Here is a 22,599-nt window from a genome sequence, read left to right on the forward strand (position 1 = left end):
TCATATAACCTATTTAGAAAAGGGTCAAAGTCAATCAGAACTCTAAACATGGTAAGAAGTTGAGACACTTCTATCCACCTCAGCCCCCCCACCCCACATGATCCATATCAGAGTCACTTTTGGATCATATTTTTTTAGAGGTTTCTTCTTTTTATAAGCATTAGTTTGATCTATTCTTCCAATAAGTAATGAACATATATGAACTAATGGTGTTAAAATTGCCTAGTTCACAAGATTTTAAAAATAAATGGTCCCTTAAACATCTGTCTTTTCAGCCTTCCATTACCAGTCAATGCATACAAACTTTGTAGAGGAGCTAAAGCCTCCTAAGTGACTATACATTAAAGATATGGGTAGCTGCATGTAAGTTGTGATGTGAAAAACAACCCCCCCTCCTATATACTTAAGGGAAACGTTGTAGGAAAGTAAGAAAATAAGTAAAAGTTGGCAATATTTATGATCCGGGAGCAGAGATCAGAGATGAGGTGATAGGATTTTCAGATCTTAAGAGTTCATAAAGTTGATTTGTGAAATTCTATACTCAGTTAATTCGATCTAGTTAAATGTTCAGGAAGAATATGTTTTATAGAGTTGAGCAGGCTAAGAAAACTAGGAACTTCTCTGGAAATAATACATTTTCTTTCAGAGTTGGGGTTTCATTGGTTAGACTTGTATCAGTGGGGAAAAAATTATTCCTACAAGTATTCTACACAATAACAAAATAAATCCTACCATAGATTTAAAAACTTGGTAAATATATGGTTTATACTCGCATGGAATGTTAAAGGTCTGCAAAACAAAAAGAAAAGAAACCTTTTCACGCACTTAACATTTTAAGTCGAGGGCAGACAGAACATTTGTTCAGGAAACGCACATGCTTCAAGAAGAGTAGAGTAGTGGAAAAAAGAAAAAAAATGGATAAAATCAATAACTGCATCTGGAAAAGAAATAGAAATGGGGTAGCAATTAGAAAATTGTTTAAAGAACCAATAGTTGAAAGCTATTTTGACAATAATGGCAGATGGTGTTATTTTACAATTAAAAGCTCTCACTTCAATAAACCAGTTTTATTCTTGAAACTTTACAGTCCATGTACAAACCAACTTGATTTTATACTAAATACATATAATATTTTACATAGCTTCCCAAATCACTTATATATACTGGGAGGGGACTGGAACTTCGTTTTGGACCCGAAATATGATGGAATAGGAAAAACTAAAAATTACAATAAATCAAACATCACTTGCGCTAGAAGATCTTATGCTTGATTTTAGTCTTTTTGACCCTTATTGTTTTAGTTTTAGAGCCCCTTCAATATTCATAAATAACTACATATACTATTCACCTTGCCATAAATCATGGTCAAGAATAGATTTCTTTATAATCTCAAAAGTATTTCTAGAACTAGAGATCCAATATTTTGCAGAACCAAGGTACTTTTCAGATCACTCTAAAATAACTCTTACACTAAACTGGTCAAAATTACTGGGAACAAATTCACTAAAAACTAATTGGTCGTTAAACCCTACTTTACTGCAAAAAGATGACATAAAACAAGAAATAAAAATCATCTTAGAAGAAATAAATGAGAATCTGCACAATCTATATATACCCTATGACATCCAATGGGCAGCATGTAAGACTAGAATAAGGGGGGGAATCCTAATTCAAAACGCATCTTTCTATCAAAAGACAAGAAATCAAAAGGAAAAAACTAATAAGGAAACTCAATAATCGAGAACAGTTACAAGCTAATCCAAACCCAGAGACTGAATCAATCATATGCAATTTAGAAAATGAATTATACCATTTACATGAACATAAACACATTTAAATGTTTACAGATTCATAGATTAGTACTAGGCTAGTTGCCCTTGCGAGCCATTTTAAGCTTAGCCAATTATCCCTTGTGAAACTCAAACCTTGTGTTTATAAGGCAAACACCTTAACCATTAGGCCACTCTCCCGACCCAAATGGAATGTGCTGCATTGGGACTCAAACCGGGAATGTCTGCTTATAAGGTGAATGCTCTACCCACTACACTATGAAATCACTTGCTAAATACTCAAAATGGGCCCAACCCTCTTCTAAAACACCCGGAAGGATAATAAACATTGTACGAAGACTCCATTAATGTCGGAGATATCATATATGGGTAATCTATGCAATAATACAACTACAATTCAATCCATTGAAAATATATATGCTCAAATATATGGCTCCCAAGACCTGGTACCCACAGTACCTGAAAACAAATCATTTTTAAAGGACATCCCCGTTCCAAAAGTCAATGACAAACAACAAAATAAGTTAGAAGCTCCCTTTACAACCTAAGAAACATTAATGATAAAATGGCAAATCTCCAGGACCAGACAGCATCATATCAGAGTTTTACAAAACCTTTGACCAACTGCTAGCAAAAATTCTATGAAAAAATTATAATTATATAAGGGAAAAAGGTATTTCTGATCTATATCTAAATTATTCTTAAACAATTTTCATCTTAATAACCTGGATAAAAAAAACCCCTCTAAACTATAGACCAATAACTCTCATTAATTCGGACATAAAATCTTATGCAGCATTGCTTGCAGATAGGCTGAAAATGGTGTTACCTCACATTACATCTCCGCAACAGTAGATTTCATAACCAACAGACAAACCTATGACAATACTCAACACTTGATGCAATAATTCACCTTACTAAACAAGAAAATAATACCATATATGCTTTTGTATTACACGCAAATAAAGCTTTTGATGAAAAGAAATTTTAAGTTCACCATAAGATATTACAATGTTTTAATATACCCCAAAAATATGTAGAAATGGTTGAAGTTCTGTATAAAAACTCTTACACAACTTTTTATATAAACAAATCCTCAATACAAATTATCAATGGAACTAGACAAGGATGTCCCCTATCCCCATACCTGTTCAATTTATATATAGAACCCCTCATTATCTTTCACTGCATTTGCAGATGGCTTAAACATATATTTCGAACTCCCTAATACAGACCTAAATAAAGTTATTTCAACTATTAGTAAACTTTCTATGAAATCAAATTATACAATGAACATGTCAAAGTCTCTTATCTTTCCAATAAATCCAACTAGTCATAAAGAAAATTAATTTTCCAGACAGACAAAATTTAATTACATTTTAAAATATCTGGGTATAAACTTTGAAAACAATTGTAAAACTCTGCTCCAAAGCAACCGCTATAAAGTATGGATGATTATAGACAAAGAATACATAGATGGACCAAACTTAACCTACTCTTTTTGCTGAAGGTAGCAATTATACAAATAAACATTATTCCTAAATTAATATTCCAATTCAATGCAGTAAATATGATAATTCAAATTTTTTTTTTCAAAAATCTAACTATGCTAAGCAAATTCATATGGCACCCTAAACAAATTTGAATCGGTTATTAAAAAAAACTGATGTGCCCTAAAGAAAAAGAAGGACTGGGCCTTCCTGATTTCAAACTGTATTATGATATTTGTTCTAATAGAATAGTACTAATCTCTCAGTATGACGCTAAGGAAAGAATAGTTGTGTAAAAACTTACCATAACCTTAGATGTCCTACTGTTCCATGTTGCAGTATTCATAGCAGTAGGGAGGCTGCTGCCTGCAGCACTGACATCCGGCCAGTATACCAAAGTCTTAGGAGCAGGGGTATTCCTTAAGGCTATAAACTGACGCAGGCTATAAAAGTGATGTCTGCCGTACCCCCTTCAGAAATGACTGCTGCATACAGCAGTACCCCTGAGGAGCAGGAAAGGGATGCTTTTCAGATCCACATATGCCACCAGGCTAAAGGAACCCAATAAATGTTGTGTGTCTATTACAGTGTGTGTGTTTGGATGTGGAGAAGGAAGGGAAAGATACACCAGATGGACAAAACAGAGAAAGAGGGGGTTGGAAGGGGGGTACAGAACAATGTAACATGGAAGAAAAGGACATCTAAGGTTATGGTAAGTTCTTACGCAACTATTCTATGTCCTACTATTCTCATGTTGCAGTATTCATAACAGTAGGGGGAGTACTTAAGCTTCAGGTATGAGCCTGGGAGGAATGTAGAGGAGCCTGGTCTATGAAACCTTGTAGAATAGACCTAGCAAACCCAGATATGGCTCTGGAGACCAGGTCTAGCTTGTAGTGCTTGGTAAAGGTATGCAGTGAGGACCAGGTGGCCACTTCCAGTATGGAAGTGTTGTCCACCCCCCCTGAAAAAAGGCTGCTGAAGAGACAGCAGCTCTAGTAGAATGCACTCACACATCGGTAGATAAAACCTTTCCATGGAATAACAGGCAGCAGTAGCTTTAGAAATCCATGAAGATATAGTCTGTTTTGAAACTGCCTTCCCCAGGGCCCTTGGGTGAAAGGAAACGAACAGCTGGTCAGACTTTCTAATGGATTTGGTTTTATCCAGGAAATACCTAAGCTGCCTATGAACATCCAAGGAATGTAGTGTTTTTTCTTTCTAATGGATTTGGTTTTATCCAGGAAATACCTAAGCTGCCTATGAACATCCAAGGAATGTAGTGTTTTTTTCAAATGGGTTTTGTGGTTGAAGGAAAAAGACAGGGAGGTTTAATGGCTTGATTTAAGGACAGCTCATTAACCACTTTGGGCATGAACGAGGGGTTAGTCCTGAATGTGACCCTGTCCTTGTGGAAGATGAGGCAAGTGGGGTTAATCATCAAGGCCTGGATTTCTGAGACCATCCTGGCGGGTGTGAGGGCTACCAGCAGGACTGTTTTCCAAGTACATAGTTTCAGAGATGCTGAGTGAGCTGGTTCAAAAGGAGGTAGCACAAGTTTTTCATGGACAAAATTAAGGTCCCATGAAGGCGATATTGGTTTTCTAGGTGGTCGGATATGGAGGACCCCTCTTAAGAATAGTTTTACCTCTAATCTGGATGCCAAGGGAGGAACCAAGGGGAGACAGGTGGAAATGGCTGACAAATGTACCATCATAGAAGAGTAGGTCAACCCTGAATATAGAAGCTCCCACAAGTAAGAACAGACCATAGGTACAGGAATGAGAAAAGCTCTTTTTTTCTTCTGACACCAACTGGAGAATCTTTTTTATTTTGCCACACAATTTCTCCTGGTACTAGGTTTCCTGGCCTCCTGCAGGTCATAGAGTACATCCTCTGAATATAGGTGTCTGAAGGGGATGAGAACTCTATCACCCATAGAGTGAGTCTAAGGTTGAACACCTGTGGGTGTATGAGTGACCCCCTGTCTTGTGTGAGTAGATCGAATTGGTGGGGTAACCTGTGGTAATTGCTCTTGGCTAGCAGATGAATAAGGGGAAACCAATGCTGCCTTGGTCAAAAGGGAGTTACCAGCAGGATTTTTGCTTTGTCCCTCTGAATCAGGGTGAAGGGGGGAAGGCATAAAGATACATCCCCGCTCAAGAAAAAGAGAAGGTGCCCAACCTCCATGCCTGTGGATGTGGATCCCTTGTGCAAAACAGAGGCATCTGCCTGTTCTGGGAGGAGGCAAACAGATCTGCCTGAGGAATACCCCACTTGTGAATTAGATCCAAATACACCTCCCTGTGAAGCATCCATTCATGGGAGGGTGCAGAGTTTCTACTGAGTGTGTCCGCCATGACATTCTCTGCTGAAGGAATGTACAGTGCTTGCAGGTAAATGTACAATTCTGCTGCTGCCAGGGACCAAATCTGAATTGCCAGGCTGCAGAAGGGGTAGGACCTTGCCCCCCCCCCCACACTTGTTAATACACCACAGGACAGTCATATTGTCTGACAACTTTTAAAGTACCTGGTAGTAGGATTGGATGAAAGGTTTGCAAGGCTAAGAGAAGGGCCCTCATCTCCTTGATATTGATGTGGTCCCTTTGTCTGAGGGAGGACCACTCTCCCTAAACTTTGTTTTGCTTGTTGTGGGATTGCAGGACTGCTCCCCAACCCAGGTCTGAAGCATCTATGAAGATATGTTGCGAGTGTCTGGGAATTTGCAACGATACACCCTGGTTGAGGTATGTGGCTGCATTCCACCATTGCACCTCTTTTTTCAGGCATGGAGGAGAGGAAATGGAGTATCCAGGGGATGAGAATGTTGGTTCCACTGACTCCTCAGTACCCACTGAAGATTTTCTCATATGCAGCCTTATTAAGGGGTGCATGGGTAATCAGGGATGCCATGTGGCCTAGGACCCTCAGGAATTCCCTGTCTGTTAAGGTTTGGAGAGAGTAAAGTGATTAGAGGTAATGTGTGATGGATTCCACCTTCTGGCAAGGAATGAAGACTGCCATCTGATCTGCGTTTATCCTGCATCCCAAGACAACCAGGTCTTGGATAGGTGTTAGGTGAGATTTTTCCTGGTTTACACTAAACCCTAGGTTTGCCAAGGTGTTGGACACCATGCCTAGGTGGTGGTGTAGGATATGACAATCCTGGTGAAGTATCAATAGGTCGTCTAACTTTGGATATATTTGAATGGCCTGCAATCTGCAGTGGGCGATGACTGGGGTTAGACACTTTGTGAATACTCTGGGGGCTGTAGAAAGCCCAAATGGCAATGCAAAAAATTGAAAATGCAAAGAACCTATAGAAAAGCATAGAAACTTCCTGTAGCTGGGGTGAATAGGGGCGTCTATATTACATAATCAAACTTTTAAAAGTTCGAATGCCATATGGTTGACACCATATGATCGAACCTTTAAAAGTTCAAAAATGTAATAAAAACAATAAACCAAAGAAAAACCTACCTGAATGATTTCAGCAACCTACCTGAAAACGGTTTAAGCAGGGGGGCAATCACCCCTGCACTATACATGGGGGGCTGCACCCCCCCCACTCCCCGCTCTTTAAATATACCAACTCCAAGATTGCACTACAGTGCAGAAAAGGGAACTCTTCCCATTCCGCACTGTACAGAGATCTCTGTTGAAACGTTCAAACTTTTAAAAAGTTCGATCATATGGTGTCGACCATATGATGTTCCAACTTTTAAGAGTTCGACAACATGATGTAGACCCAAACAGGGATATGGAGGTAAGCATCCTTCAAATCCAGGGATACATTAAGGCTTGGTAAGGGATGTGGGGTAGGACGTAATGCCAAGGTGAGCATTTTGAAGTTAGACACCTTGAGGAATAAATTGAGTACAGACAAATCCAGGGCCATCTTTTTTTGGAACCAAAAATATCCTGGAGTAAAGTCCCACATTTGTCTGTTCTGAAAGTACTCTTTCTATGGTGCCCTGGACTTGAAGTTGTTCCACAATTGGGGGGAAAAGATTAAGCTGATTTGTAGGCTGTTGTGGTATCTCCCAAAAGGGAGAAGTGTCCACCAAGTCAAAGTATCCTTTCTGGATGTTGGAAAGGACCCAAGCCTCTGAGGTTATTTTCCACCAGGAGGGTAGGGAAAGGGTGAGGCAAAGTGATAAGGGAGTGGAGTTGGGTAATGGATTTGAGTTACAGTGGAGGAGCTCTGTCCTGGTCAGGCTGCCTCCAAAAGGGAGTTGGGGTGGAGGCAGAAATTTATTTAGGAGTGGAAGGTCTCCTAGGTTGCCTCCGTCCCTTATCCTGTTGGGTGTTGGAATGAGATGACTGCCTCCTAACAAAGGAGGTCCTTTGAGGGCAGTTCCTATGATACCTAGGAATAGGACAGACTAGCAAATGTTTAAGATTTTGCAGGTCCTTGCCTTAGCCTGTAGGGATTTAAGGAGCTCTGTAGAAGCACCGAAAAGAGCCTTATTATCAAAAGGTGCATCTAGCAATTTGGTCTGACATCCATAGGAAGGGGCTGTAACCTCACCCAAGAATATTTTCTCAGGATAGAACCTGAAGTTGCAGATTTGCGGGATGCCTCTACCACACTGTAACTGCACTTTATGGAGTGCCTGGTCACCTGAGAGGCGGTAGAGAGCAGGGCAGAGAGTTGTGACTTAGCCAGAGAGTCTGGCACATCTGGAAGGAGTGCAAAAAGAGGGCATCTAAAACAAACCTAACCATGTGAGTTTGATAGTTTAGGGCTCCGATGACTAGAATAGAAGTATACACCTTCACTAATCTATCCTTAAATTTAATGTCCTTGTCAGTGGGGAACAGAGAGGTAGAGGTCAGCTGTCTGGATGATTTATCTGCTGACACTATAATGACAGCAAAGTCTGCAGGGGGGTTCTTGAATAGGAACTGTGTTTCCTGAGGAACCTTATAGAATCTACCTGGAAGCTTTGAGGCTGGGGGCTAAGGGTCAGGGGTCTGGAATGCAACCAGAAATGCATCATGAAAGGCTGGGAGCAGGGGAGAAACTCCATATGGAGAGGGCTGGTCCATTTGCAATAATTCAAAGCATCTCTTTTTGGTTTCAGAGACATCTGAGGCCTGCCATTTAAAAAGTGTTCTCTCATCACGGAAATGGTATCCCCAAAGGAGAATTCCTCGCCTGCAGATTCAGGACTAATGGAATCCTCCTCCTCTGGGGTAATGAGGTCCTTGGAGGATTCTATCTAAGAGCAATAGGTAAGAGATTCATCAGAGTAAAAGAGTTCCTCTTCAGAAACCTCTAAGGTCTGTACAGGTGTAGGGGCTGGAAGAGTTACTTGAGACTGGAGGGCTTAGAAGGCCCTGAAAAGATTTTGGGAAAAAACTTCCCATCCAGGAGATAGTTCAGCTTCTTTGTGCTCCCTATGTTTCAATTTCTGTTTCCTCTTCAGAGGAGTAGAAGCATGTGTTGGCTTAGAGGCCGAAGCCAGAGAGGATGGAGGGAGTAGAGTAGGTCCCGCTGACGTCCTGATCGGTGGTCCCCCCTCACTATCAGGGACTGATGGCTGACCTACCTCAGTGGATGTATTCTGCATTTCTGCTAAACCAGCTTCCACCAAGGTTCTCAGTTCTAGCTGTGAAATGGGCAGCCGAATAGACCCTAGGCTAACATCCACCTTGAGAGTCTCCCCGGACTCCTAAGGTGTAGCATGAGCATCATGCCTAACTTTCTTGGCCTTCTTCCTATGCAGCTCATCGGAGGCGCCTACCTCACCCTTCATGCCTAGCACTAGTCGCTGGAGCCTCTGATTTTCTAAATAAAGCTTTAAGGCAGTAAAATGGCTGTGAAAAACTTTGGGTACAAATGACTTGCAGATATCACAAGATGTATGGTCGTGGCCTTCACCTAAACAGAATAAGCACTTATTGTGCATGTCCTTATGTGGAATTTGTCTTCCACAAGCACATTTCCCCTTCCTAGCTGACATGTACATTTGAAAAGCAAGAGAGTAATAAAAAAAATCCAAATGGGTACTTATCTGTATCGAACTGCAGAAACAAAGAAAGAGCCTATTCCTGGAGCTGGCGATTGGAGGTCCATAGATCACTGCGGTAGAAAAGTTCTGAATGGGTACGTGCAGATGTCACTATTATAGCCATCAGTTTATGGCCTTGACAAGCAACGTAGCAAGTATCCCTGCTCCTAAGACTTTGCTATACCAGCCAGATGTCCGGCGCTGCAGGCAGCAACTTCCCTAATGTTATGAATACTGCAACATGAGAATAAAAGGACATGCGGTGGAGCCTAGATGGCCAACTGAGAGCAGTGAATTTTAAGAGCTCCATAAACTAGTATAATAATATAAAAAAATGTATTATTTTCAAGTTTAAAATGTCAGAAATTTATAGATAAACTACTAAACTACATAAATATAAATTTTGGTGGAGATGTACAAAAAATTTCCTGTCAAGTAACATGGAGATATATTGAGTCACTGAATATGAACTCCTCAAGGAATTCTCATCCAGATGCTGCTTTGAAACAAGAACTGCAATTGATGACCTCTACCTTACAGAAAATATCTTTGAAGATGGATGGCTTTAAAAATGACTTGGAAAACCTCAAATTAAATTCTCAAAAACAGACTGATACTCTTAAGGAACTATTACAGCAACGCCATACAAAAAATAACAAATATAGAGACTTTTCTAAATGACATTGAAGGGAGGCTCAAAGAGGAATAATTCCACAAAGAATTTCTGCTTAACAGAATACATGGCTGCTTATCAAAATAGAGGACTTAGAAAACAGGGAAAGCAGAAACAACACAAGGATCTTTGGTCTGCCTCAAAACAATGAAGGAGAAGACATTATTTCATTTTTAACAACCTGGATTCCTGAATTTTTAGACTTGAAAGACGGACTTTCATTTGGAATTGAAAAGGCACATAGAAGCAGGTTGTGCTTCTAACTCAAATACTCCACCTAGATCCATAGTTATAAAAATTCTTTAATGTCTGGACAAGGAACTAATATTAAAATCTGCTTGGAGAAAATCACCCTTAAAATACAATCAAAGCCAGATAAGGTTGGACAATGATTATTCTTCCAGAATACTAGAACAAAGGAGAAAAGTCTGGCCAATAATAAAACTGTTGAAACAAAACATTAAAGCACAGCTGGTCTTTCCAGCCAAGATAAAAATAGTTTTTGCCAATGAGATGAGAGCCTTTAACAACTTAAACTAAGCTACTATATTCATCAAAAACAACAGTGTACATCCCAGAAGAAATGGAATGGATGACCCCTACTCTTAAAAGGATAAAAGAAACAAATCATTGGACTGATGCTAGAAAGAAGAAACAAAAACCCGATTCCAAGATAGCTGTCCCAAAAAATAACTCTTACAACTACATCTCTCAAAGTATCAACTGATCACTTGTCATCCGTTTTTATTTAAAAAAAAGGCGGGTTTCTTAAACAACTGAGAAAATGTAATGATTTATTCAGAATGTTGAAAGAGTCCCGTAATTCTTCACAAAGGTAGGTCAAGATGGGTTACTATTTACATTATATATAAGCCAAACAGAACAATATATAATATAAACATAGACGTTTCTATTTCCCAACTTGAACTCAATGAATACTTATGTCGTTCATTTTTTATTGTTTTTACTTATAATAATTTAAGTAATTAATTAATTCAACAAGGTACCATTCATCATGTTTCAGACTCAAATGTAACAAATTAACATCATATACAACAGCAGTAACAGCAGAGTGTTTTGAAAAATAAATGCTGTCATGGAGCCTAATTCCTTCTTCAGTTAAAGTATGATTTAGAAATGTCATGTATATCCTGGTTAAGCAATAGTAACAAGCTCTTAGTATAAATGTCATCATTATTCTGTCTAAATATAGTTATCAATTGTGGCAGGTATCACAGCTACGAGTGCTGTTTGATCAATCCTGATATGGTGTGTGTGTTTGCAGCAGTGTCTGGCAGCTAGTACAAATGTCATTATTATTCTGTCTAAACATAGTTAATATCAATTATGGCAGGTATCATAGCTTTGAGTGCTGTTTGATTAAGCCTGACATGGTTCGTGTGGATGCAGCTGTGTCTGCCAGCTGTTGTATATTGCCATTTTTGTCTCCAGGAAGCTGTGGGCTGTGGCTTATGATCAAAGTTTACTGATGCTTGTGTATTAGGAAGAGACATTTGGTGTTTCAGCCTGGATCCAGGGGAAGGGAGTGGATGGAACTGTGATTTGGGATATTTTGGCAGAGAATAGTTTGTTTATACATCTGCTGAGTGAGAGGTGGGAAGGCTGGAGGAATGTGTTGTCTCTTGTGGCAGCTTGTTGTGAGTTTTTTTTTTTTAAATCTGTTTGCTCTCCATTCTTTTCCTGGCTGCTGCCTCACTGAAAGGGAGGAAATTTAGGCTTGAAGTTGCAGTGAAGTGAAGCTTTGCTTCAGGTACATCGTGAGCCTCTGATATGCAGTACACAGACACACTAACAAACTGATGCTCCAAGGTTGCTATGGTAATGGAGACAGAGTGACGATTATGCTTAACTGCTATGAGGAGCCTCTGAGATGATTCTTGGCCATGTTTTAGTTTAAAAAAAAATTATATATATATATATATATATATATATATATATATATATATATCAATAAAATAATAGGGCTGTTTAAACCACATGTATACATATTGATGGTCTCCCAACACTTCATTTAGCTAATTAAATTGATTCTTGATAAAAAAGGGGAAAAAAAATAATAATGTTGTTGTTCTCTTTCGGCTTTTCCCGGTTAGGGGTTGCCACAGCAGAACTCCGGTCTGCTAATGATTGGCAGTAGATTTTGACGAACGCTGAGGTGCCAGCTCGACGTTCAACCTTAAATAATAATAAGCGCTATTTTATATTTAAAATGTATTTTAGTCCAAACACATTAAGGACTTACATAAGAGTGGAAGTCTGAGTTATTGTGAATGACTAAGAGCACTTGGTCTTGTGCAGAACCCTTTTCAGTGGTCTGGGAGGTGAGCTTGCTCAGACATGTTGGGCATACGGGGATAGCTGATTATAGGGTTGTTGGGAAGTGTTAGAGAGCCATCAGATTTCCTTCGTGGAAATATCTGTGGGAATGGAAGGTGTGTTGAGTGGTTCACTGGCATTAAGATGAAGCAGTCTGCTGAATTTAGATATTAGGCATGATTTAATAACATGGGCTTGTGTATAAAACTATTGTCATAAATGACATATACTACATTGCACATCAAGGGGAAGAATGATGATTTTCTCATACAAGTAAATCTGCATAACAAGTCATATAATTGCTTTAACTTGAATTGTGGTTTTGTAACCCATCTTGACCATACATAATACTTAAACTGTTACCAAGATAACTAATGTTTATATAGGACATCAAACTGACAACATTGTTCAAGGGAAACAATAGAAGCCTGAACTAGGAATGTCAGAGAATGTAACAATCACATTCTAAACAAATAGTATTAAATTGACAATAATCACTCAGTTTAACATTTGCTGATTATACAAAATAGAATGTTGCCATTTAAATCTAAAAGCTTTCAATATATGCCATAAAATGGCAATTTATGAATATGGAAAGGGAACTTATAATCATTAATCACAATAAGTGAATTTGTTATTTTTAACCTATAATTTCACTCATTTTATAATAAGAAATGACAGATATGAAAATCCTTATGTGCAGGAAATGGGGGGAAGAGGGATGCACGGATAATTAAAGTCCACTAACTTTTAGCAATGTTCACATAAAACAAACCTGATGCTTTAAGTACGTTAGCAACAAAGCAATTACTTATATGCTGGCAAACAATGAAATATAACTAATATATCCAGTAAAATACATTGTATTATAAACATTAGGTATAAATATTATTACCATTTATTTATATTAAGTAATACGTTTTGAAAGATTTCATCAATAAGGGTGAATATGTTAAAATAGCTGTGTGCTATAATCTTTTACTGAGGTTTTATATATACGATACATCCCACTTTACTATGATTGAATTGCTCGTCATGTATCTTTCATGTAAATATTAATTGCTTATACAATAAGTAGACATTTTATATTGTATTAGAATTCGGCCTAATCTACAATAGTACAATATCTCTTCAAAATAATATAAATATTGCTTGTTCCTATTACAAATATTCTCCATATGCTAATTCAATTTATAGAACTCAGATGTTCTGGATTGTCAAGGTATGAGTGATAATCTGATGGACTTAGGTTGATCCATCAGATTAGGAAGGATTTTCATTCCATGGCTAGTGCAGATCTTAGTTTTGTTAACATTTATTTCACAAAAACATTTTTAGTATGCCTGACCAAAACATTACTTTATTGGTAAACACTCAAAAAATAAAACTGATAATTTCCTTTAAAAGTTCAAACATATGCTTTACAGTTATCAGAGGAAAGTGTTTAATAGTCACAATAAAACAAAAAAATACATAGTCTAAATAACCTAAGACGGACTTAACTTTATCTTTAAATACCAATGGCTTAAACAATCCTAGAAAGAAATCAAATCTACAGAAATATTTAAAATTGAACAAAGCACAAATTGTCTTCCTTCAAGAAACTCATTTCAAAACAAATGACAATTACAAATGGAATCCTAAGCAATATATGATATTGGTGCAATCCACTTATAAGACAAAAGGGATACTTTTATGGAAAACAAATGTGATTAACACAGAAATCATAAATATTTTATTTTACATTTGTTGACCGGGATAGCCTGACTAGATACATGCCCTTTTTCAGCAGAGGCCCGGGGAGAAAAGCTCCACACAATAATGTAATATATACAATACAACAGACAGCCAAATTTATAGAATACATGAGTCACACTATTTATACATATTTTTAAATCAGAAAAAAACACTGTACAAGTGTAGGACAGAGAACAGAAGAAATAATTAAACAATTCTTACTGTTAAGAGTTAGGTAGGAAAGAGCAGGTCATGAGGTAAAAGTTAAGTGGTGGCAGGAAGATGTGAGAGGAAGAGGGGGTTTGATAGGAAAATAGGGAGGGAAGAAGAGATAAATAGTAAGCTGATAAAGGGATGGTGAGAGAGGTGTGAAGAGACAAAGATGAGCACTAAGTTAAAGGAGGGAGGTTACAGGGGCAAGTAGTGAGGTGGGTAAGGTAGTGTTTAAGAGAGATTCTGAAAGTAGGAGTCTGGGATAGGCTTCTTAGAGTCAAGGGAAGCCTATTCCAGAGGATGGCTGGAGAGTAGCTATACAAGTTTTGTCCCACAATTTTGTAAATTTGTAGATGATGTTAATAGTTAAATATAATAACAGAATATGGACCCTAGCCAATCTATACTGGTTCCCAAGCATTGGAACAGGAACTGTTAAAAAAACACTTGGATTTCATTTCCAATAATTATAAAGGCATCTTAATATTAGGAGGAGATTTTAACTGTATATTTGATATTTCTGAAACTACAAATAAAAAAATGTTGCATACATCTGCTGTATCAAAAGCTTTAAACAAGTGGATAGAATCATTTCATCTTTTAGATACTTTCAAATTTGAAAAAGGTAAATCTTTGCTGTTTTCCCATCAAGATCACAGATTTGGTACCCAAACTAGAACAGATAAAATATTTGCTGCCCATGACTTGCACTCTAAAATCATTAATTTCTCAATCGCTCCCTGCCTTTTTCAGACCACAATTCATTAATACTAAACTTCAAAATGGGTACAAATCATTAATCTTTAACTCCAGAATTCCAGCATATATAACTAAAATTAAAGCGTTCAAATCCTGGCTATTATATGAATTACAGTTCTTCTTCGATATTAATTACACCTCATAAATAAAATAATGATATGGGACTCATTAAAAGCTTACATATATGGTAAAACCCTAACTTCAAAATGCAAAATGAGTGCCCAAAAGTCCAACAAACCACAAGAAAGCAGTCCTTAACGCTGGTTTTATTTCAAATAAAAAAGCGTTTTCGCTACTGAAATACGCAGCTTCTTCAGAGGAAATGCTTTTTAATCAAATACAAAACGTAAATCAAACAGTTTAAATAGTGCAGCAGGAAATTACTTAAAAAACGTCACAGTTGTTATTATAACCATAAATTCAATTAATTAAAACCAACAAATTAAGTGAATAAAGTATGTAAAAGTTTCATATGTATATATTAATTAAATACTAAAAAGCGTCCTTAAGACTCATAGTTTTTAAATGTACGAATTGGAGATTAAAGTGCCCCTATTTTAAAATATAAAAACTTATAAACAATTAACAAGAGAGGCAGTATTAAAAAGTCGATTGTAAACTTTTCTATAGCTTCTCGGTAAACAAGTAATCAGAAGAACTTTCATAAGTAAAAAACCGACTCTAAGGTTACGTTGTTCAAAAGTAAGAAGTTATCTTAAGTAGCTTCTTAACTTAAGAACAGCTGCAATGTTACAGTTCTCATTAAGACTGGGAGCTCTGAATGCGTCAAGCTTAAGTTGCCATTCGAGCTCCCGGTTCTCTAACAAAAAGAGACTGTGGTCCACCTCTAATGGTTGACGGAACATGGTCAATACCCATAAAAGAAAAGTTATGCCCCGGATTTTTGTCAACATGTTTTGCCAAGGCGTTGTCTCCTTTGTTTTTCCTAATTGCGTAAGAGTGTTGGTAAATCCGTTCACGGACCAAAATCAACTGCAGCCCCCTACGTCTTACCAATGTAGAAAACAGTGCAACAGTCGCAAAAAGCGATATAAACCACTTATATATGGTATAACTTATATATAGTTATGCCATTTTCTTCGCAAAGAGTAAGGCTAGTTTGGTCAAGGAGAGGTTTGTAAAAGCCATCAGTCCTTTTCTGACTGACTTCACGTGTAAGCTCATTAATTAAATCGAGAGGGTAACCATGATTGATAAACAAGTTTCTTAAAAATGAACATTCTTTACAGAAGTCAGAAAAGGAACTACACATTCTACTTGCTCTAACCAATTGGCCTTTAACTATAGACCACTTCTGTTTAAACGGGTGAGCACTAGAAAAATGCAAAAAAGAGTTGACATAAGTAGGTTTCCTAAAGATACTAGCTGTGAGCATCTTTTTGTTTAAGTCTTTAGTTAATTTAATATCCAAATAATCAATTTCTATAGTGGAAAATTTGAAAGTAAATTTCAAAAATTCCATAGTTTCATTAATGGATTTCACAAAATCAACTGCAGCCCCCAAATCATCCTTAAAAAGAATGAAAACTTCATCCAAAAATCTAGTGTAAAAAGAGACTTTCTCCATTAAATCTGGTCTAGTAAATAGGAAATGTTTTTCCCAATAAGCGACAAAGAGGTTAGCAACACTTGCTCCACAAGGGGAGCCCATGGCTACCCCCTGTTTTTGTATGTAAAACTCTTTGTCAAAAATGAAATAATTGGATGTTAAAACAATGTCTAGAAGCTCAGTAGCCAACTCTGTTTCAAGTGTTGAAGCCCCCAACTCTGTTAGAAGCAAACCTATCCATTCCACAGCCTCAACGTGTGGAATGGAGGTGTACAAGTCGACAACGTCTATAGTTAAAAAGTTGTTAGAACAGTCAAATGGAATGTCATTCATATTTTTCAAAAATGTCCAGGAGTCTTTACAAATGGCTGGAATGAGTTTAGTGAATTTTGTTAGAATAGTGTCAATGAACCTAGAGCAGGGGTGGGTCATAGAAGAACGTCCATCAACCAGTGCTCTCATAGGGGGGTTTTTGACATCCTTATGGATCTTAGGTATGCCAAACATGACAGGGATTTTTGGCGGAAGGATGTCAATAAAATCAAATAAATTCAGATCAGTTTTTCCAGCCAAATATAAATCCCTGTAATAACCCCTAATACGACTATGAGCAAGGTTCACTTCATTCAACGAAGCCAGACCATATGCTGGACTATTATGAGATTCACCATAAAATTAATTGTCAAACGCGCTCAGTGGTTTATATCGCTTTTTGCGACTGTTGCCCTGTTTTCTACGTTGGTAAGACGGACCGTATGGTCCGTGAATGGATTTACCAACACTCTTACGCAATTAGGAAAAACAAAGGAGACAACGCCTTGGCAAAACATGTCGACAAAAATCCGGGGCATAACTTTTCTTTTATGGGTATTGACCATGTTCCGTCAACCATTAGAGGTGGACCACAGTCTCTTTTGTTAGAGAACCGGGAGCTCGAATGGCAACTTAAGCTTGACGCATTCAGAGCTCCCGGTCTTAATGAGAACTGTAACATTGCAGCTGTTCTTAAGTTAAGAAGCTACTTAAGATAACTTCTTACTTTTGAACAACGTAACCTTAGAGTCGGTTTTTTACTTATGAAAGTTCTTCTGATTACTTGTTTACCGAGAAGCTATAGAAAAGTTTACAATCGACTTTTTAATACTGCCTCTCTTGTTAATTGTTTATAAGTTTTTATATTTTAAAATAGGGGCACTTTAATCTCCAATTCGTACATTTAAAAACTATGATTCTTAAGGACGCTTTTTAGTATTTAATTAATATATACATATGAAACTTTTACATACTTTATTCACTTAATTTGCTGGTTTTAATTAATTGAATTTATGGTTATAACAACTGTGACGTTTTTTAAGTCATTTCCTGCTGCACTATGTTTGATTTACGTTTTGTATTTGATTAAAAAGCATTTCCTCTGAAGAAGCTGCGTATTTCAGTAGAGAAAACGCTTTTTTATTTGAAATAAAACCAGCGTTAAGGACTGCTTTCTCGTGGTTTGTTGGACTTTTGGGCACTCATTTTGCATTTTGGAGTTTGGTTTTCTTTTTTATTTCGTAAAACCCTAACTTGGTATAAAAAAAATCAAGAGAATGGGATTCTGAATTATTAGATCTACAATCCAAACTTTTGTCAGTAAAAGCTGAAAAAAATCAAAATCATTTGGGGATGAAAATGAAAGTAGAAGTATTAAACAATAAATACAATGAAATTCTAACACATAAAACTAGTTTAGCTTTAGAAAAACTAAAAATTAATACCTTGGCCATTCTCCCGAATATCTATATAATTTATCCACAAGAATCAAAATACAATCATAAGCTAATAACATTAAAAGTATCTTCCATGAAAAGAAAGGGAAAAATATCTCTGATATAGGTGCCATTCTTGATGCCTATAGAAATCACTATATGGAAAATTTCCAAAAAGAAAATATATATATCAATCAATTAAATCTAGATGAAAAATGTTCTAATATAAAAAAATACCAGACAAATTAAAACTAGATATGCAAGCACCCATATCCTACAAAGAAATTACAGATACAATAAAAGAGGATACAATTAATTAAGTTCCAGGTATATATGGCATAATTATGGAAATATATAAACTTTTTCCTTCAAAGATACTATCCCTCTTCTATAAAATATCAGAAATTCAGTCACAAGCTTTAATACCATCCTCTTGGAGATATTCCTTAATCACACCAATCCTAAAGGAAAACAAATCCTCAAACCTCTGTACCTGATGTAGACCTATATCATTATTAAATAATGACTATAAGACATTTATGACAATATTAACTAAGAGAATGAAAATACCACTATCCAAAACAACAAATAATGATCAAACTGGATTTATATATCATAGACAGATAACAATATTAAAAGGATAATTTCTCTTATAGATTATGTAATAAAGAAAATAAAAAAACACTTACAATTGGCTTAGATATAGAGAAAGTCTTTGATTCCCTAAATTTGGATTATTTACTCAAAATCCTAATGCCATTTGAATTTCCTGCATCCTTTGTTTATCTCCTAAAGAATATATATACAAATAATTTAGCGTATGTCAAGTTAGGTCCTTTTTACCTCTGAATCTATATATATAACAAAAGGCACTAAACAAGGATGTCTCATGTCACCTATTCTATTTGCTCTGGCTATTGAAATATTGGCAGATTCAATTCGTAACAATATAAAAATCAAAGGAATAGATGTTTATGAACAATAGAATTCTAAAATAATGCTACTTCTTCTTCTTTCGGCTTTTCCCGGTTAGGGGTCACCACAGCGGATCATCTGTCCGCTCATGATTGGCAGTGGAGTTTTACGGTGTCGAGTTGCCAGCCCGGCGCCCAACCTTCCACAGAAGGCACACACATGCACACACTTACACCTAGGGCCAATTTTGAGTGTCCAATCCACCTACTGCATGTCTTTAGGACGTGGGAGGAAACCGGAGCACACGGAGGAAACCCACGCGATAACAGGGAGGACATGCAGACTCCGCACAGAAGGCACCCCAGCAGAGAATCGAACCGGAGAACCTCTTGCTGTGAGGTGACAACGCTAACCGCTGCATCACCGTGGCCACCCTAAAATAATGCTATTTGCTGATGACATATTACTAACATTATCTAATACAAGAGAGACATTAGAAGAATTAGATATATTAATTGATAAATTTCATATGACTTCAGGACTCCATTTCAATAAATCAAAATCAAAATTTTTATTTTTAAATAAAAAAAAAAAGAACTGCAGACTAAGGGGATCACAACACAGGGAAACAAAAATCTACATTAAAATATCTAGGAATTGAGTTATGCAAGGATAATAATGAATTAGTCTAAAAAAACTACAATAATATCATCAACACTATTAAAATCTCTGTGAAAAAATGGAATAAAATAATATTAACATTTGAAGATAGACTATAGTTAATAAAAATGGTTTTACTGCCCAAGATCCTATATATAGCCTTGGCAATACAACTGTTACCAGAAAGGAATATACTTAAAAAAAAATAAATTCATGCCCAATAAAATTTTTCCGGTTCCCGAAAAGAAACAGAATAGCTTTAATACATCGTATGAGACCATGAAAACAGGGAGAATTAAACTTTCCTGATACAGAAACATATATAAAAGCATCAATATCTAAAACAATCTCAGATTGGATAAGTTCAAATTACTATGCAAATTGGAAAGAATTACTAACAGTAATATCAATAAATGAATTTGATTTACAAACAAATTTCAAAAAGATAAAAACAATTTGCCATGGCACATATGTATTAGTATGCAATATAACATAACTAAACCCACTAAAACTCATATAATTAATTATTACATTGACTCATTTAGGAAAATTATTAATGCAAATATAGATTTAAAAATCTGGTTTGATCTTTTAACACCATTTATAGTCACAAAGAACTTTCCATATAAAATATATAGAGAAATTATTAATTCTTGGGAACAGAAAGGATCTGTTTGTTGGCTCCAATGTATCAAAGAACTAAAAGTTTTAGATATGCAATAATAAAAACAACATACAAAATTCCACAACAGGACTAGCTAACTTTACAGAGTATTCGGTCATATTCACAAGATTTAAGCTAAATAATTAACAATTCTTCATTTAAAGAAATACCTACATTTATGAAATATATATATGAAATCCTATATAATGACTGACATGGGAAACACTATTTCAAAATTTTACAAAATATTGATAAACTATAAAAAACACCCAAAATCTCATATTGGAAATATATAACAAAAGGACACTCAATACAGTTAACTGAAGATATTAAAACAAATATCTTATTATCGATAAAATACACAGTTTTTACACAGTACTGGAAAGTTTTTAATTGGAAATGCTTGCACAGAGCATTCTTAACCCCAGATAGAATCAGTAAAATTAGTTCTTCCATAAAAGAAATTGCCTCCTAGGCAATTGAAAATGTAAAACACACTACTGCACAAAGTTTACTATTGGTTAATTAACACTTCTAATACTCACCCTTAGTTTAACCAAGACAGGATCTGAAGAAGGTGACTAACCGAAAGCGCTTATCCTGGTATTATTTTAACCTGTTGGCGGGAACTATTGTGTCATTTTACGTTTTAATAAAGTAGTGATTTTACTGGTCCGCTGAGGTGGAAGCAGCTCTTGTTTTTGGATTTGTGGCTTTTTAGCTGAGCTTCCTTCAGCAGTGCTTTTTTCTTAATACTGCAGATTGTACTTTGTTTAAAGCACTTCACTCAGTGCTCTTTTTAACATGGAAACTACAAATAATTGTAACAATGAAGCATTATAGAAAAATAATTTTTATCTACATACAGGTACTGTTAACCCATTACTTGACTTGGATTTAACTAAGGGAACTTTTCAAGCCATAAATGACTCAGTAAATACTGATTTTGAACGTATTTTTTTATGATGTAGAGAATGTAGCGTACAAAATTAAAAAGCTACAATGGCAACCCTTCCATATGGAGGCCTGCCTACATCATAATGTTATACCAAGGGGCCTAAGAATTAGATGCATGCCTAGTTATTGGAACACCTATCCGGAATTGCTTGCCAAATGGCAAGGAATATAGAAACGTGTTTCCGGTACACAAGGCTATTAATAGAATTTTTTTAAGCCTCAAGAAACAGAGACTTTGGCTTTCATTGAGAAAGAGCAGAAAGAACTTAAGAACATGGAATTATCTGATACAAACTTGATGAAACTGGAGAACTTGCAGGATAAGTTGGATGCATATGAAAACAGGCTGAAGGGTACCAAAAGTAACAAATTAAAAAAAGAGACTTTAATGACTTTGCTGCCGGTCATTTATTTGACTGGCCTAGGGACAAGAAACCACAAGGTACTAATGAGAAAAAAAATTCAATCTGGCCCCCTTACGAAAGGAAGTGGAGGTAAATCCACAACAAATTTTGAAGTACAAGCTGAGTTACATAATGCTCCCATTGAGCATGATAAAGTGGTGAATACTGATATTAGAAGTGGGAAAAGGCACAATGGAAGTGTGTTAATAACAGAGCCTAATGTAATTGAAGCTATCCCCTCACCTTTTGAAGCCAACAATGCGACTAAAGGGCTGGATATAAGCCCGGATTCATTATGCACTACTATAATCTGAATGTAGTTCATGCAGGTGCTATATCAAAGAAAGGGTCCAATCAGGCGCCCATTTTTCAACATCTCCCTTTTTTGATACAGCAGAAAAAAGCAAGGATATCAAGGTCGGAAAGCAGGGAGAGGAAAAAGAGGAAGGTAACCAAGATGCCCTTGCTCTTACTAACAACATAAACTCACTAGTTGTAAACATATCGGATTTTGAATTAACAGAAGATCAGCATAAATTGTTACAAAAGGGCTTAAATGTTATACCATCATTGCAATCAGACCTGAGTGAATTTCTAATTGATTTAAGATGCTTTGGCAGAAACATCACGCTAAAATATATATTTGAGAATAAGGATACTCCC

The 22,599-nt window shown here is 36.4% G+C and overlaps 1 protein-coding gene across 1 annotated transcript in view; it reads right to left on the minus strand.

Annotated features, from left to right (window-relative positions):
- The window catches only part of LOC122807680 (cullin-associated NEDD8-dissociated protein 1-like), a 1,198,738-nt gene that overhangs the window by 966,978 nt on the left and 209,161 nt on the right, over window positions 1–22,599 (minus strand). The gene's annotated exons all lie outside the window — the stretch shown is intronic.

The sequence above is a fragment of the Protopterus annectens genome, chromosome 7.part1 (genome assembly GCF_019279795.1).
Source record: "Protopterus annectens isolate FY-2018-M chromosome 7.part1, PAN1.0, whole genome shotgun sequence".
In the NCBI taxonomy this organism is placed as follows: domain Eukaryota; kingdom Metazoa; phylum Chordata; order Ceratodontiformes; family Protopteridae; genus Protopterus; species Protopterus annectens.